Raw genomic sequence first — 18,496 nt, 5'->3', positions numbered from 1 at the left:
TAAGTATTTTACTTCTTTTTTAGGGTGGTAAGAAAGAATGTAAAATAATTTATTTAGTGCTTCATGAAAAACTCCTAAATACACTATTTCATTTAAATCTCAGAACAACCCTTTGAGATATTATTTTACAGAAAAAGAAACATAGTCACAAAGGTATAGTGACAGTCTAAATTACAAGTCAAAGTGCTGAGATTTAAATTAGTTTTCCAGTCTTTAACCTGAAAATTCTTTTTCAGTGTTATTATTAGGCCTCTATTTTCACCCCAATAAAAATTATAATACAAGCAAATAGTTTCCGAAAATTGTGGACAATATTACCTGTGCCAGATACAATGATATGACATGGGTAGTACCCCTAACCTAGACCAGTGGTTCATTCATTCATCCATCCAACAAATATTTCTTAGGCACCAACTCTATGCCAAGCACTAACAATATAGTAGTTAATAGAGAAATAAAACAAAGAAGCAAACACACAAGAAAACATCAGATTGTGACAAGCATACTTATAATAATTATAAGTAATAGAAAAGAGAATGACTGGGTGACATATTATTGAGTGGTCACAAATGCCTATGAAACTGATATGTAAGCTGACATAGGACCAGTCAAGTACAAAGCAGTAAGACAACCAAGCAAAACAGAAGGCACAGCTAGAACAACAGCTCTAAATAGGATCAAATTTGGTACGAAGGAAAGGGAAGAGTCATAGATTCATTTAGAGAGGTAGGTAGGGTTTGGTAGGTAGGGTTTTTGTTGTTGTTGTTGTTGTTGTTTTCTTTTTGAGACTGAGTCTCACTCTCTCACCAGGCTGGAGTGCAGTGGCGCTATCTAGGCTCACTGCAACCTCCGCCTCCCAGGTTCAAGCGATTCTCCTGCCTCAGCCTCCTGAGTAGCTGGGATTACAGACATGCACCACCAAGCCCAGCTAATTTTTATATTTTCAGTAGAGATGGGGTTTCACCACGTAGGCCAGGATGGTCTCGATCTCTTGACCTCGTGATCCAACCGCCTTGGCCTCCCAAAGTGCTGGGATTATAGGTGTGAGCTACCACGCCCAGCCGGTAGGGGATTTTTAAGTTAAGAAAAGCAGTTGGAATTTTTAATTCACATTATGAAAAGAGAGGGCTTTAATAGGGGAATGGCATAAGCTGATTTACATTAAAGGGGAAAAATCACTCTAAGTGAGATGGAAAGAATGTTAACAGGGTAAGCTTAGATTATTAGAATTTAAGTGGTACAGCAGTTCTTAACCTTTTCCTCGCCCCAGCTGCCTGAGGGAAATTATATTCTCCAACAAATAACGGCAATGGAGTTAAAACTCCTTGCCCCCTTTCAGAAAGTCTGTTCTAACAGAATTATAGATAGTACTCTTCCAAAGCTTCCTCTCCAACTCCCTTTCTCCCATGACTAGGCTTTTTGTTTGTCTGTTTTTTATATTATTAATTTTTCTCTCCCTAGGCTAAAAATCCACTCTGAGTGTTGCTCAAATCAGAGCTGGATTTTTTGTCTCAAAAGACTACTGGAGCCTGGCGTTGTGGCTCCTATAATCCTAGCACTTTGGGAGGCTAAGGTGAGAGGACCGCTTGAGCCAAGGAGTTCAAGACCAGCCTAGGCAATACAGCAAGACAAATAAATTTTTAAAATAAAAAATAAAACACTGTTGAGCCTTGGCCTCACTAAATATTCTTGGTATTTTAAGAACTTTTAATTCTGAATAGAGGCAGCTAAAAAGACATCTCCATAAATAACCAGAATGAATTTCTAAAATAATAGTTTGTCCAATATATAAGACATGTAACTAAACCATAATAGGATATTTCCATTTAAAAATCCAATTCTGACATGCTTTCTAAATGCAAAAAAAATTTATGCAGTTTTAGAATAAAGTTATATAAATTCCAGGCACATGAACACACTAAAGACATCTATAGAAAATTAAAATCACTCTCAGGAATCTGATGAAATAGCAAATTTTAGTTTAAGTTTCCCATGTCTTTGTATCCGGGGATATTTGATCTTTATTGTTTAGAAAGCACTGACTTTGCAATTAAAAAAAAAAAAAAAAAGGCAGCGGGAGGGGGCTAGAGTAGGAAGCTCACAATGATTTTCCCTAAAAGTTATAAATTTTCATCTATTAAGAGAGAAAAATAACTTCCCAACTTGAACCAAATGTTTCCAAATACTATCCAAGTCTCAGAAAGCAAACTATGCTTCTATTTTTATTACCCTAAACAAGAATTATTTGTAGTTATAACATGTTACAAAACCAGGAAATAAGACTTAAATCCCCTTTTCTTATAAAAAGAAGGGTAATACAACAGGTTATTTTGTTAATCATGGATCTGATAATTTTAGAAATCAATTCAACCACATTTAATTATAAATGACACATTTATGTACCACAAAGCTTTATAAAATGCAAAACACAATTACATAAAATCATAGACAATATAATAATATAGTGTAATCTTCAAAGTTTTTATTTTTCATAATAGTTTTTACTGCTACAAGTCAGTAAAGAGCCTTCATCAAGGGTATGAAATCTAAGACTTCTTTGGAAATATGTTCAGTCACTTTGGGGGGAAAATAGAATTTTGGCAAAACTTAAGGTCAAATAAATGGAATGACAATAAGCGGATCCAGGAACGCATCTAGTGCTATTTTTTTTTAAGTAAGTGATAACATGAGCAAACAAGTGCTGGGTATTCTGGGTTTTTTTTTAAAGAAGTCTGTCTGCTCTAGGAAGAATATATCCCCTCAAATGAGCACTTCAATTTACATGTAACGTGTGCCTTCAAAATTGATGAACCAATTTTTATTTGTCCTGAAATTAATAATCCTTTAATCCTTTACAACATACTGCTCCACAACGTCAAAGAATTAGAATACTGAGGTTTCTTCTAACTCTACATGGTTAAATGTTTCACCACATAAGTTTCAGTCATGCAATTTTCCTTAGAATACAGTCACTACATCTGCTTTTCTTTTATCAGTTTTTTCCAAGGACTGATACATAGTTGACTATCAAGAACAAAAGTGTGGTCAGGCATGGTGGCTCACACCGGTAATCCCAGCACTTTGGGAGGCCAAGGTGGGCAGATCACTTGAGATCAGGAGTTGAAGACCAGCCTGGCCAACATGGTGGAACCTTGTCTCTATTAAAAATACAAAAATATTAGCCAGGGATGGGGGAACATGCCTGTAATCCCAGGTACCTGGGAAGATGAAGCACAAGAATTGCTTGAACTTAGGAGGTGGAGGGTGCAGTGAGCCAAGATTGTGACACTGCACTTCAGACTCGGTCTGGAGTAATACTATGTCTCCAAATAATAATAATAATAATAATAAGTTTTTTGCTTGTTTTTAAGTAAATTCATTAGAACTTAAAGTCTGGGAAAAAAAGCATTTAATCAAATTATACTATTATTGCAAACAATTTTTACAATTTGCCCTTTGTGTGTGTAATACTATACACACACACACACACACACACACACACACACACACACACACTCTTGAGGAAAGAGAAAAGAAATGAACATAATATACACTGGTCAAGAAGGTGATAGTTGGAGTTAACTTTAACTTTAAACTTACCTCTTCAGAACCATAAAAGGTTCTGAAGCAAGGGAATTATCTAATTAGAATCTGTGTAGGAAAAGATAGATACGTGAAAGGGATTGATTAACTAGGGACAGAGAAACCTGACATAAGGCTACAAACGCTGTAAAATAAACATAATTAAGAGAAAATATACATTTAGGTACTGATTAGTTGAAAAATGGCCTTATTTTAGAATCGTATTTTCAATTCAAAAATCTATTTCTCCAATAAAATAAATTATAAAAGGTAGGGGAAGTCTCCCCACGAAAAGTTAAGAAGAAAAGCTCCACTTTTTATTTTTTATTTACCATTCTGTGTTTCTTTTATTCTAAAAATACTGAAATAATTTTATAATTTAAAAACTAATTTAAAATTATATCTACTTGAATATGAACAGTACTAAATAACTAAAATTAATTTCAAGGTAACTCAAAATATTACATATTACAATCTCCTGATTCATATTATAATTCATTTTACATATTTCATACACATATAATTCATATCATATATAATTCATACTGCATATTATACATATTACAATTATATATTACATATATATTCATATTACAATCTCTTGATTTATCCACCTCCTGCCATCATATAGTTTCACTTTATGAATCCTATCCAAGTGATTTCATTTTAGTTGTTAACCTATTTATCTATGTAATTATTTTTAATTTTTTATTGGCTGTATTATTTTTCATTGCATCTTTGTGCAAATCAGAAACCCATGTTAACTTTAATACTTCTCACTTGGTGACTGTCGCATATCAACAGTATCACTAAATCTTGAAAATTTTACCTCCTAAATTATCATCAAACCTCCCTACTAAGATTAAACTCCTATTTGTCTCTCATAGGAACTGCTACAATATTCTCTTTACTGGTCAAGCAACACTCACTCTCATGCATACACCTACCTATCATACCAGTTCTCCACAGGGCAACCAAAACGATCTTTCCAAAATGCATTCTGATCCTATTAACACCAGTATTGCCCCTTTCAATGGCTTACCATTGCTTTAAAAATGAAAACCTGAAACCTTACATGGAACACAAGTCTCCACAGGGTGTGGCCACTACGTTTCTCTACAACATTATCTTGCACTACTTTCTCTGGAGCTCTCTCCCATCCTTTACTTCCTCCTACTCACCAAATTATTTCTCCCCCTTCATTCTGTTTGAAACACCATCGTCTTGACTGAGTTAATTCCTACAGAAATTCTTTCATATCTAATCTCAAACTTCACTTCTTGAAGTAAGTTTCCTGTGATCTTCCAAACCAACAGAATCTCTGACTGTAAAATCTCGTAACACTGATGTATCTCTCTTCTGTGATGTTTACTGTAATTGCAATTTTATATGTGTGATTTCTTGTCCTTCCCACTCATATGCTCTATGATGGTTAAGTGTCAGATATTTCTATGCATTTTTGCCATCCACTGTATCTTTGCCACTCCACCAAAAACAAGTGAGTTAAGTATTAAAAAAAAGTACATACTGAAATAAATGAACACAATGTAGAGACTACAAAGTATTTAAAATCTTCCTTCCTCTCCTCTAATCACCAGAAACAACCACCATTAATATTCTGCTGCATATTCTTGAAGACTTTTTTCAAGGATTATAGAAACGTATGTATCTATAATTATATATTTTTAAATACTGAATCATAATTAGGGTTGCCAGATTTAGCAAATAAAATACAGGAGGATCAGTTACATTCAAATTTCAGATTAACAATAAAAGCATGTCCCAAACATTATTTGTTGTTTATCTAAAACTCAAATTTAACTAGGCATCATGTATTTTAACTTGGCAATTCTAATCATAAAATACATACTCTCCTAAATGTGATTTTCTCCATTATGGATTCGAGATTTAGTTTTTGGTATATTTGTGGGAGATCTTAAGTTGTACCTCCAATAAGAAACTATTAGTCTGAGAAGTAAAAGAAAGAAAAAGCATGATATTTTCAAATATAAAAAATATCTCATATCCTTTAAAAATATATTTCTATTCTTTTAGTGAGGTAGGAAGTAATCCATTTCAAGTACAAAAAACTGACATACTTGAAGTGTTATAAATTTTCTCAGAATAATATTCAAGGTGGGCAATTGGCGGCATGTTTTCATGCTACAAAAAAACTCCTCTAATTCAATTTCATGTGTAATTCCAAAGAAGTAAATTATTTTAACTATATATTAACATTGTATCATTAAAATTATGGGAAGAAACAAGTAATTTATACTTAAGAACAACACACTATAAATTACTGAAAAATAAAAGTATTTGTTAGGTGGTTCCTCCTTGTAAGTAATGATCGTACTTTATTATTCCATGAAGATAAAATGATATGACCAAACTTTTATCATTTAAAGCAAACTTTAAAATGTTAATGCTGACCCTAATTCTCTGATCAAAATCACCATATTTGACTTTTAGAATAGACAGTTGTTTTAAATGGTTCCACAGGGAAACTAACATCATCTAATTTATGTCCATGATGTTTAGCACTGCAGAGGTAAAACAAATAACTTTTGCATGTCATCTGAAAAGTTTATTTTCATGACTGCTTTATTTAACAATCTTGATTTCATCTATAATCACAAATGCAACGTGCTAAATATGGGCTAGAAAGTGAGTTTATTTTGTTAGCAACTTAAAAAGATAGGCCATAAAAATGATGTTTGTACCAAACAGAGAATCCTTATGGCAGGCATACTCTATTAGTAACCCTGTTGCAGAAAGCCCTCCAGTGCGCAGAAATATGTGGCATCAGTCCTGTGCCAAAAGACCAAGGTGACCATGAGCTAACTGAAGTCAGCAAGTATATCCACTATAACCTGCTAGAAAAGAAAAATAACAGTGTTAACAAATGATTGAACCAGGCTCTGATCCTCTTGGAGATCATGTATGGATACCTGGATGACCCCAGGCAACTGAGCAGAGTAAGATGTACCTGCATAGGCATTCAGGATACCATGGACCATATGGCCACAATACAGTTCATCAGCAGAGAGGTGGCCAAATGGCCATATCATCCACCATCCACTGTGATCATCAGACAAGGCTCAGCTCAGGGGTAAGAAAGGTCTGTGCCAGGCCAAGGACATAAATCAGAAAGCATAATTTCCTGGCAACTGCGGATGTGAACTATAGTGTGGGCTTTTAGAAGCTTGGACCTAGAATCAATTTGAAAGCTACATATACCCTAGGATTCTTCTTATTCCACTACCCCCACACCTCAATAGTGGTGGCTTGCAGGGCATATACATTGGAGCTGGGGAGGTTGATGCAGTGGATGGCAGGAGTTGAAGTGCCACAAGATGAATGGTGTGAAGCTGACAGGCACAATCTCAAGCTAGATCTGATCCACAGATGTGATCCTGAAGGTGGCAAACACATACTGTGGAGTACCAGTGGCCTAGTGTAGAATCCATCTCATACACTGGCCTGATGATAACCTGAACATGGGTGTAGAAATTGTGGCCCTCAGTGTTCTCTTAGAACCACAGAATAAAGAAATAACTGGGTAAGACAGGCTAAGGAGACAATGCCAATCCAAGATAAAATCAAGGATCACTTGGTACCTGACCCTGATTGCCATTATAAATGACAGGTAAAAATTAACCTCAACAAGCTGAAGCCCTATGTAAATAAGCCCTTTACCCCGACCTGGCCCACACTGTGGAAGAAGTAGGTACTGTAGTGGAGAAGGAGGGATGGACTTTGGACATCAAAGTGGGTCTGATCAACAACTGTACCAACTCAAGCTATGAGGACATCAGGTGCTCAACAGCTATGGCCAAGCAAGTGCTAGCTCATGGGCTCAAGTGCAAGTCACAGTTCACCACAGCACTGGGATCTCAGCAGATCTACACCAATATTGAGCATAAGAGTTATTCACAGATCCTATAGGATATAGTAGGCATTGTCCTGGCCACTGTTTGTGACCCCTGCATTGGCCAGTGGAACAGGAAGGACATAATAAAGATGAAGAAAAATGCAATCCTTACCTCCTACAAGAGGAACTTGACAGGCCACAATAAAGCAAACCTGAGGCCCACGCCTTCATCATGTCTCCAGAGATCCTCAAGCCCTAGCCATTTCTGGCACCATCAACTTCAACCAAGAGATTTACTTACTGACAACCATGTACAGCAAGAAGTACAAATTGGAGGCTCCAGATGCAGATGAGCTTCCCTAAGCAGAGTTGACCCCAGGAAGGACACCTACCAGCACCTCCACCACAAGGATATCAGTAGGCAGAGGGTGGATATGAGCACACCCAACAAGTGCCTGCAGCTCCTGGAGCCTTTTGACAAGTGGGATGGCAAAGACCTGGATGGCCTAGAGATTCACATATCCTTACAAAAATGAAAAGGAAGTATACCACTGACTATATTTTGATTGTTGGCATATGGCTCAAGTTATTGAGGCACCAGTACAACATCTCCAATAACCTGTTTATTGGTGCCATAAACACTGAAAACAATAAATGCCAACTCCTTGGTAAGGCTGTCACCAGGAGAATGCCCACTACTGTAAGAAACATGCCATCAGATGGATGGTTATCAGAGATGAGAGCCATGGCAAGCTGGGAGCATACAGCACTAGAACTCTGCCGCCTTGGGAGACAGGGCATCATCATCAAGAGCTTCACCAGGATCCAGGAAACCAATTTCAAGAAGCCAGCCTGTTGCCCCTTACCTTTACTGACATGACAAACTACAAGATCTACCCTGTGTGTAATCTCATCATCCAAGGCTAGAAAGGCTTTGCCCTGGTGAGCCCCTCAAATGTACCATCAAGAACTCCAAGAGGATTCAGGAAACCATCCTTCTGAACCACAAACTTCTACAAGACCCTGATTCAATGGTTCCATGCTGACAGTACTCTGAACAGGATGATGGAGCTGTAGTACTGGGCTCCATGCTCATCTAGCCACTGCTCTGCCTGCCCACCTGCCTGCCCAATCTGCTATCTGAATCCAGCTCAGGTGTCACAAGTGTAGTTCCTTGTGTGTCATGAGAATTGGATCTGATCCAGCTATGGCTTTCTGCTCTAAGATGGCATGGCTAGACACTTTACCCTGCCCTCCCCTCCCTTGACCTGAAGAATAACTCATGGTTGGAGGGGTTCTTAAAATAATTTTCAGCCCCTTATCTTCCTTTTTTCAGTTTGACTCAGATCTTGAGCAGCTCCATGCAACTGTATTTTTTTTTGATGACAAGACTATTACCTAAAGAACTTTTTCTCCTGCCTCATCATTTCACTGACGACTGAAGGATTTTAAATAACCTTTTGCTCATGTAGGGAAAATCAGAAGCTGAACTTCACAAAAAGTGTATATAAGAAAAGGGGCATAAAAAAATAGCACAGATAATTTTAAGTAAAAGTCAATAAATTAAGTTCTACTGGCTGTTTTATATGGTTCACAAACAATGGTTTTACAATTTTAAATAATTTTTTTAAAAAGAAAAAATATATAATAATGTGTATATGTGAAAGTTACACAAAATACAACCAAACTCATTCCTTTATACAGCCCATGGGTGGTGTTGCACTACAATGACAGAATTCAGTAGGTGCAATAAAGGCTGTATGGCCTACAAAGCCTAAAATAGTTCCTATGTGGTCCTTATAGAAATAGTTTGCCAGCCCTTGATTTTGAAAAAGGAGGTTAAGGTGGGCAGATTTGCTCTAGCAGATACCAAGAACTATAACACTTCAGTAATTAAGACATTGGTATAAAAATAAGGAAACAGAAAAGGAAGCAGACTAAAGAGCTCAGAAACAGAGCAATGCATACCTAGCACACTATAGTATTGCATACCTAGCATTGCATACTATAGCAGTGATGGCTTTGTAGGTTAAGGAGAAAAGATAAACTATTCAAGAAATGGTACAAGGAGAACTAGTTATCCATACAAGGAAAAGATGGATCCCTAACTAACACCAAAGAATGAGGTGGGCGAGACTCAATTCCTAAATGATAAGAGGAAAACTGGAAAATATTTTTTAAATATGCAGAGGATCTTTAAAATTTCAAAGTAGAAAAAGATTTTTTCAACAAGCCACACAAAACACAAACCATAAAAGAAAAAATAGATAAATCTGACTACTTTAATACTGAAATTTCCCATGCATCAAAACTCATGTAAAAAATTGGAAAGCAAGTCACACATATAATTGGGAAGAATTAGAATCCACAATATAAAAAAATTGTACAAACCAATGAGGAGAAAAAACTCACTAGAAAAAAAGAGGAACAACTGAGTAACCTGAAAAAAAAAAAGTTCTAATTCAATAATAACCATTTCAATAATAACCAGGGAAAGGCAAAATAAACCTGCAATGACATAACATTCAGATCAGTAAAAATCCATAAAAGTCTGACAATACAAATATGGGTGAGGATGTAATATGAAGTAATGAGAAGTCTCTTGCTCTTCTAAAGGAAATATAATGTGGTACAGCTACTTTAGAGTAATTTGGCAATATCCAATAAAGTAAAAGGCATACCTACCTATAACTCAGCAATTTCAACCTAAGTATAGAACAGGATAAATTTGAAAACACATAAATAAGGAAACAATATACTTTGTCTAGACTAACACTGTGGCGCTTTCCCCTATGTTTTCTCCTAGTAGTTCTACAGTTTCAGGTTTTATATTCCTTTAATCCATTTTTGACTTGATTTTTGTTATGGTTTGAGATAAGGATCCAATTTCATTTTTGTGCATGTGCACAGCCAGTTTTTCCAGTACTGTTTAATGAAGAGACTATCCTTTCCTCATTACGCATTTTCGGCACCTCTGTTGAAAATCCATTGACTATAAATGAGTGGGTTTGTTTCTGGGCCTTCTAACTTGATCAATGTGTTTATTTTTATACCAGTATCATCCTGTTTTGGTAACAATAGCTTTATATGTTTTGAAATCAGATAGTTGGATATCATCATTTTGTTCTTTTTGGTCAAGACCGTTTTGGCTATTTGGAGTCTTTTGTGGGTTCATAAGAATTTAAGAATTTTTTTTTCTATTTCTGTGATAAACGACATTGGACTTCTGATAGGGATTGCACTGAATCTGTAAATCGTTTTGGATAGTACGTATGTTTTCACAATATTGATTCTTTCAATCCATAAACACAGGACATCTTTATATTAATGTATGTTTTCTTCCATTTCTTTCATCAGTGTTTTATAGTCTTCAGAATGGTTTTACAATTTAAAATGATTGAAAAAACATTTCATTGTCTGGGTTTAATTTATACTTACATTTTTGTTGTTGTTGTTCTTGCTATTGTAAATTGAATACATTTCTTAATTTCCTTTTCAGATAGTTTGTTATTAGTACACAGAAATGCTACTAATTTTGTATGTTGATTTTGTATTCTGCAACTTAAAGCACAGGTAATAACAACCACAAAAATAGACAAATGGATGGCATCGACCTTAAAAGCACAGCCAAGGAAGCAATTAACAAAGTGAAGCAAGCCCACAAAATGAAAAAAAAATTTTGCAAAGCATATATCTGATAAGGGGTAATATATAAAGAACTCAACTCAATAGCAAGAAAACAACCTAACTGAAAAATGGGCAACAGGCCAGGCACAGTGGCTCACGCCTGTAATCCCAGCACTTTGGGAGTCCAAGGCGGGTGAATCACGAGGTCAAGAAATCAAGACCACCCTGGCCAACGTGGTGAAACCCTGTCTCTACTAAAAATACAAAAATTAGCTGAGTATGGTGGTGCACGCCATACCCAGTGGCCTCAGCTACTCCGGAGGCTGAGGCAGGAAAATAGCTTGAACCTGGGAGGTGGAGGCTGCAGTGAGCAAGATTGTGTCACTGCACTGCAGTCTGGCAACAGAGGAAAGAGACAAGAAGAAAGAAGGAAAGAAAGGAAAGAAAGAGAGAGAGAGAAAGAGAGAAAGAAAGAAAGAGAGAGAGAGAGAGAGAAAGAAAGGAAGGAAGGAAGGAAGGAAGGAAGGAAGGAAGGAAGGAAGGAAGGAAGGAAGGAAGGAAGGAAGGAAGGAAGGAAGGAAGGGAGAGAGAAAGAGAGAGAGAGAAAGAAAGAAAAAGAAAGAAAGAAAGAAAGAAAAAGAAAGAAAGAAAGAAAGAAAGAAAGAAAGAAAGAAAGAAAGAAAGAAAGAAAGAAAGCCAATAAACCTGAACATTTGCCATTTGTGTCTCTCAAAAGAAGGCCTGCAAAAGGCAAATAGGTATATGAACAAAATGCTCAGCATCACTAATCAATAGAGAAATGCAAACTAAAACCACAATGAGAAGTCACCTAATACCCATTAGAAAGGCCTTTATCAGGAAGATGAAAGATGACAGGTATTGGTGACAATGCAGAGAAAAGGGAAATCTTTTACATAGTTGCTAGAGGTGTAAATTAATACAGCCATTATGGAAAACGGTTTGGAGGTTCCTCAAAAAACTAAAATTACTATATGGCTCAGTAATCCCACTTCTGGGTAAATAACCAAAGGAAATGAAACAAATGTCAAAGGGATATCTGCACTGCCATGTTCACTGCAGCACTATTCACAATAGACAAGATATGGTATCAGCCTAAGTGGCCATCAACAGATAAACTGATTTTTTTTTAATGCAGTATATATACACAATAGACTACTATTCAGCCTTAAAAAAGAAATAAAAATTTGTTATTTTGCAACAACATAGATGAACCTGGAGGACATTATACTAAGTGAAATAAGCCAGGCACAGAAAGATACACCATATGATCTCACATGTATGTGAAATCTAAAATAGTTGAACTTGTAGAAGTAGCACAGAATGATGGCTACCAGAGGCTAGAAAGATGTGAAGAGAGGGAATGGAAATTCTTGATCAAAGAGTACGAAGCTTCAGACAGAGAGGAGGCATAAGTGTTGAGATCTATTGTACAGTAAAGTGACTAACGTCAATTAATAATGTATTATGTATTTCAAAATAATGAAGAGAGTAAATTTCAAATGTCTCACTGTGAAAAAGGATAAGTAAATGAGATGACAGATATGTTAACTGTCTTGATTTAATCATGCCACATTGTATACAAATATCAAGACATCACTCTGTGCCCCATATATGTATACAATTATGATTTGCCAATAAAAAATAATAGTAATTTTTAAAATAAGAGTATACAATCCAAAATTGTTTTACCAAATTCTAAAAATAAATCATCAGCAATAAAAATAAATTGCAGTACATTGTATTAATAAAACTGGAATTACTATATAGCAATTAAGTACCTGAATTAAGAATTATAGAACTCAAAAAAGAAAACTCTCCCAACACCAGTCGGGAGCCTCATGTCTGCGCTGTCCAGGCCAGGCTGTGGTTTGGCCCTGAAGCCAGTAGAGAAGGCCTCTTGACTATGATCTCTGTTTTGTGTTAAATGTTTTCTCCTCCTGTGCGGCCCAGTGCCACATGGGCTCCGGTGGGACGCCTGGGGGTTCGACCCAGATTGCTGATGTTATTGATGGGAAAGGCAAAACAGACAGAAAGATCCCAGAATATCTAATACATTTTAATAGTTGGAACGGAAGCTGTGATAGATGGGCAGCCAAAGATCATGTGCACTGTAATACAGGTGCAAATCAAGGATGACAGCATGAATTGGCAAGAAAAGCTGCAGCTCACCTGAGAGGCACAGGAAGAAGGAAGTCTGTCTGGCATCGACTCTATCTAAAAAAGCCTCCCAGTTGAAGACAAAGATGAAAATGCTGAAAATTCAATAAGCAGTTCTCCAACAGTAGTGAAAACAAGGATGAAAAATAAGTGAAGAAAGTGTTATTGAAGAAGAGACAAGTGCAAGAACAGAAAGGGAAATGGAAGAAAGAATAATAACTATAGAAATCCCTGAAATTCTAAACGAGCAGCTTCAGGGTGATCGTTACTACATTAACAGAAGGAAACAGTTAATGAAACTTCCATGACAGACCAACATCATAATGATTTTGGAGTCCTACGAGAAGCATTTTGCTATCAATACAGCTTTTTCAGCCAATGAGAGGCCTTGCCACCATTACACTATGCAGCACGCCAACATGAAGGTGCATTATATCCCAGCAGAAAAGAATGCTGACCTTTGTAAGGAGATGGTGGATGGGTTAAGAATAACCTTTGATTACACTACCCCATCAGTTATAATCTATCCATGAGAATAAGCTCGGTATAAAAAGGTGACTTCATCTAAGTGTTTTCTTTCAATTAAGGAAAGCATCACAGACAATAAAAGGAACCAGGGGGAGCTCTCTCCCAGCCCACCTTTGTTGAATCCATCCACACCACGGTCCACAGAGAGTCAGACAACCACAGCTGAACCAGACACCCACAAAAGGCACAAAGCCAAGCCGGAAGCATTGCAGGCTGTGAGGCGGTCCACATGCCACATCACCAACTGCAACAGGCTGGCTGAGAGCAGGCGTCACCTCACCCAAGTGCCAGCAGCAGGCCACATCGACCAGCATGCTCCAGGCTGCTCCTGAACCTGGAGAAGAAAACACCTGTGCATCATCTTCAACCTCTGCCTCCTAGCAAGGAAGAAAGTGCTGCGTTTACTGGTTTTGAAGGGAAAAGAACTAACTAAATAAATGAAGTCCTCTCATGGAAGTTTGTGCCTGATAATTACCACCCAGGTGACCAGCCACCTCCACCCCCTTCACATTTACGGGGCACAACATTTGCTGTGACTTTTGGTAAAACTTCCAGAAATCCTTGGAAAGATGTCCTAGTCTGAGAAGAATCTGAAGGCTTTATTGAAACACTCTGATCTTTTCTACAATTTTTGGCAGAATACCATGATGACTTCTTCCCAGAGTTGGCTTATGTTGCTGTCTGTGAGACATATTACAGCACCTAGAAACCCCCGGCAATTTATTAAAGTGTTCGTGAGTCTGTAACAATAACTCCTCCATCTAGCTTTGCACTCTGGGTTCCAACTGTTCCAACCAACAAGGCAGTGGGTCTTATTTACCCAGAGCACAAAAGTAACACCCACGTGGGGACTCTGGCAGAGGTGGGCCCTGTTGTTTGAGTTGCCCACATAACTGCAGTTATTCTGTTAGGAATTACTTCCTGGGTGTCTGATACTGTTCTGACAAGATACTTGCTACTAAGGAGGCTATCTGTGATGGCAGAAAAAAAGGGCAACTGTGTTCACAGTGAAATGTTCATGAAAGTATACATAGGTTAGGCCATTTCACTAGATGTTGGAGTTAGTAAGCAGAAACCACAATATGTTGTTATTTGTTGGCATTAAACAGAATTTTTTTTGCAAATTATTTTTATTCTATTGATGAGACTGAGCAACTCTGTCCAACAAATTTTAGTTTGTATTTGGAAACCACAAAGTAGTCTGAAAGTATTATAGAGAGAATTGTTATTGAAGGGGGGGAAAATGCAGTTATACATTTGCTTCTAACAGTGAAACATGATTTTTGGTGACCTAAAGAAAGCACTGCCTTTCTTGTTTGAGATTTTACAGCATACTTTGTTGTGCAATGTTATGGTTCCCTTTCTGTAAAACATTACTTTTAGCAACCTAAATACAGCCTGTCTTATTTGAAAAAAACTGGAAAAAAAAAAACAAAAAAAACTGACGTGGTTTAGATCTGTGTCTCCACCAAATCTGGTATCAAACTGTAATCTCCAATGTTGGAGGTGGGGCCTGGTGGGAGGTGACTGGATCATGGGATCGATTTCTCATGAATGGTTTAGTGCCATCCCCCTGTGTACTGTCCTCACAATAATTAGTGAGTTCTCATGAGATCTGGTTGTTTAAAAGTACATAGCACTCCCTCTGCATTCTCTCTTGCTCCTACTCCGCCTCCACCTTCCCCCACAATTTTAAGCTTCCTGAGGCCTCCCTAGAAGTCAACCAGATGCCAGCATCATGTTCCTGTACAGCCTACTGTGAGCCAGTCAAACCTCTATTCTTTACAAGTTACCCAGTCTCAGGTATTTCTTCATAGCAATGCAAGAACGACCTAATACAAAAACTCTTCCAAACTTAATATTGAATGAATGTTCAAAAGAATACAGATAGCAAACAAACCAAAACATGCAAAACAATATGAAACTTAAATATTTTTAAAATGATATATATATACTAAAAGTATTTACAGGCACAGGAATAATAATCATTAACTTTAGAATAGTGTCCAGCTCTGATATGGTGAAACAGGAGAAAGAACATCATGAGGAAATTTAAAAATTGCCTTTCTTTTTGATCTGAGATACTCATTATATTATTCTCTATTTGCATATGTGACATATCTCATAATAAAAAGGAAAAGAAATAACCACTAATCTACCACAGACAGAGTGGGAGAATACATGTCTTCCTGTAGTGGACCTCATTATTAATCAAAGATGCTAAAATTTTATCATGGAAACAACCTCTGTTAATTAATAAAAATTATAAGAATGCCCAAGCTTCAAAACGATAACATTCTGCAACATATAAAGGATTGAGAGGCACTGAATTTCAAAATAATGCTTCCGTGTATAAGCAACATAAGGTAACAAAATAATTTGACATTGTTTTCATTAACATTGAATCCATTTTTATATGCCAGGAAAAATAAAAGCTAAAATTAAATATAATGTGCTTAGAATAGGCTTTAACATGTGAATCACATACTGTCAATACTGTCAATTCTTAGAACTCAAATCTTATTTTCTTAGTAAGTATATTTATATATATTTTGAAATACAAATATATCCTTGTAGAAAAATATTCTGTGGGTACCCTAACAGATTACAGAAAAAGAAAATGGAATATAGTATGCAAGAAATAAGTACAAAAACCTCATGAGAAAAAGACCTAAAAAAATGATGAGATACACTATGTTCAAGGATTAAAGACTCAATATTGTCAAAATGTCCATTTTGTTCCTCAAGATTATCTACAAATTCAATGATATCCCAATCAAAATTCTAACAAGTGTTTTTAATAGAAACTGACCAGTTGATAACAAAATAAATAGAGAAAACAAAAAACATATAGTAGTTTATATAATCTTTTTAAATAGCAAAGTTAGAGTACTCATATGACCTGATTCAAAGATTCAGTATATAGCCACAGCAAACAAGACCATGGTAACTGGCATGACCATGGACAAACAGATTTAAAAACCAGAATAGAATTCCAGAAATAAAATAATGCATATGTTGTCTATTGATTTTCAACAAACATGCCAGGGCACTGAATGGGGAGTCTTTTCAACACATGATGCTTTAATAGCTGGACAAACAAATGAGAAAAAAATCCAAAAACTTGATCTCTACCTCGCAACTATTCATAAAAGTTGATTTTTTGAATCATAGAATTAAAAGTAAAAGCTAAACTATAAGGCTTTTAGAGGAAAATATAGAAGGATATCCTGGATTTCTTAGAGAAGTCACAAAAAGCACTAATCATAAAAGCACAAATAATTAAAAAATTGACAAATGTGACTTTACTAAGGTTTTAAAATTTTATTCTTTGTAAGACATTGTTACGAAAAAGAAAAAACAAGGAAAAGACTAAGAAAATATATTATCCACACATATAGCTGACTTGTATTCAGAATACATAAGGAAGTCTTACAATTCAATTAAAGACAAACCATTAACATAAAATGGGCAAAAGACCTTCAAGTCTTTTAAGACACTTCACAAAGGAAGGTATCTGAAATGCCAAAAGGATGAAAAGATGATTATTATTAGTTACTGAGAAACACAAATTAAAACAAGAATGAGATATCATTTCAAGCTTAGTAAAACATAAAATGACTACACCTAATATTCGCAAAGATATGAATGGAACAATGTAATTCTCATTGTAACACACATTGTTGGTGGGAGTGTTAAGTCATATAACTACTTGGAAAAAAGGTCTAATAGTTTTTTATAAAGTTACACATACACCTACCTTATAATAACAATTCCACTTCTAAATATGTATGCAATAGAAATGACAATATATGTCCACAAAAGGCTTGTAAAAGAATGTTATAGCAGGTTTAAACACAATAACTACAAAATAGAAACAATATAAAAGTTCATCAACAGTAGAATGAAGTAGTAAACTGTACTGTATCCATACAATGGAATATTATTTGGTAATCAAAAACGATAAACTACTGATATACACAAGACAAATGATTTCAAAAACATAGTGTGAAACATTAGACACTGATACATACATATATACATCCAGAGAATTATTCTGAGTGAAAAAAGCCAATCCCAGAAAGATTATATATTACATGACTATTTACATAACATTCTTGAAATGACAAAATTGGAGACATAGAGATATTAGTAGATGCCAGGGGTTAAGACTTGGGGTTAGAGTGGATGGTGGGGAGGAAGGAGAAGGAAAGTAGATGTGGACATAAAAGGGTAACACGAGGGATTCTGAAAGTCATAAAACTATTCTGTATCTTGACTATGGTGGTAGGTACATAAATCTACATATGTGATAAAAACTACATACAATTAAATACATACAAACCCAAATGAATACCAGTAAAGCAGGGGAAATCTGAACAAGATCTATGAATTGTATCAATGTCAGTATCCTGGTTGGGGTATTACATTATAGTTTTGTGAGATGTTATCATTAAGGAAAACAGAGAAGAAGATACATAGGATCTTTCTGTATTATTTCACACAACTGCATGTGAATCTACATAATTATCTCAAAAGAAAATGTTTAATTAAAAGAAAGTAAAGTTTAAAAATAACCATACATGTGGCCTTTACTTTTCATGCACATCTTTCTCCAAAAACAGATCTCCTGGGCATTAATTTTACATGTCCCTGACCCCCTTCAGATAAAAATAGTTTTAAAACGTAAGAATAATGTTACATTTC

At 35.9% G+C, this 18,496-nt stretch overlaps 1 protein-coding gene and 1 pseudogene across 35 annotated transcripts in view; one reads left to right on the top strand and one right to left on the bottom strand.

Moving 5' to 3' along the window:
- VPS13B (vacuolar protein sorting 13 homolog B) overlaps positions 1–18,496 on the bottom strand; it is an 857,597-nt gene that overhangs the window by 530,994 nt on the left and 308,107 nt on the right. The gene's annotated exons all lie outside the window — the stretch shown is intronic.
- Positions 13,462–14,516, top strand: LOC102134269 (MSL complex subunit 3 pseudogene; annotated as a pseudogene).

This window comes from Macaca fascicularis, chromosome 8 (genome assembly GCF_037993035.2).
Source record: "Macaca fascicularis isolate 582-1 chromosome 8, T2T-MFA8v1.1".
Classification (NCBI taxonomy): domain Eukaryota; kingdom Metazoa; phylum Chordata; class Mammalia; order Primates; family Cercopithecidae; genus Macaca; species Macaca fascicularis.
The sequence above is the reverse complement of the archived record's forward strand: the minus strand, read 5'-3'. Positions and strand labels throughout refer to the sequence as shown.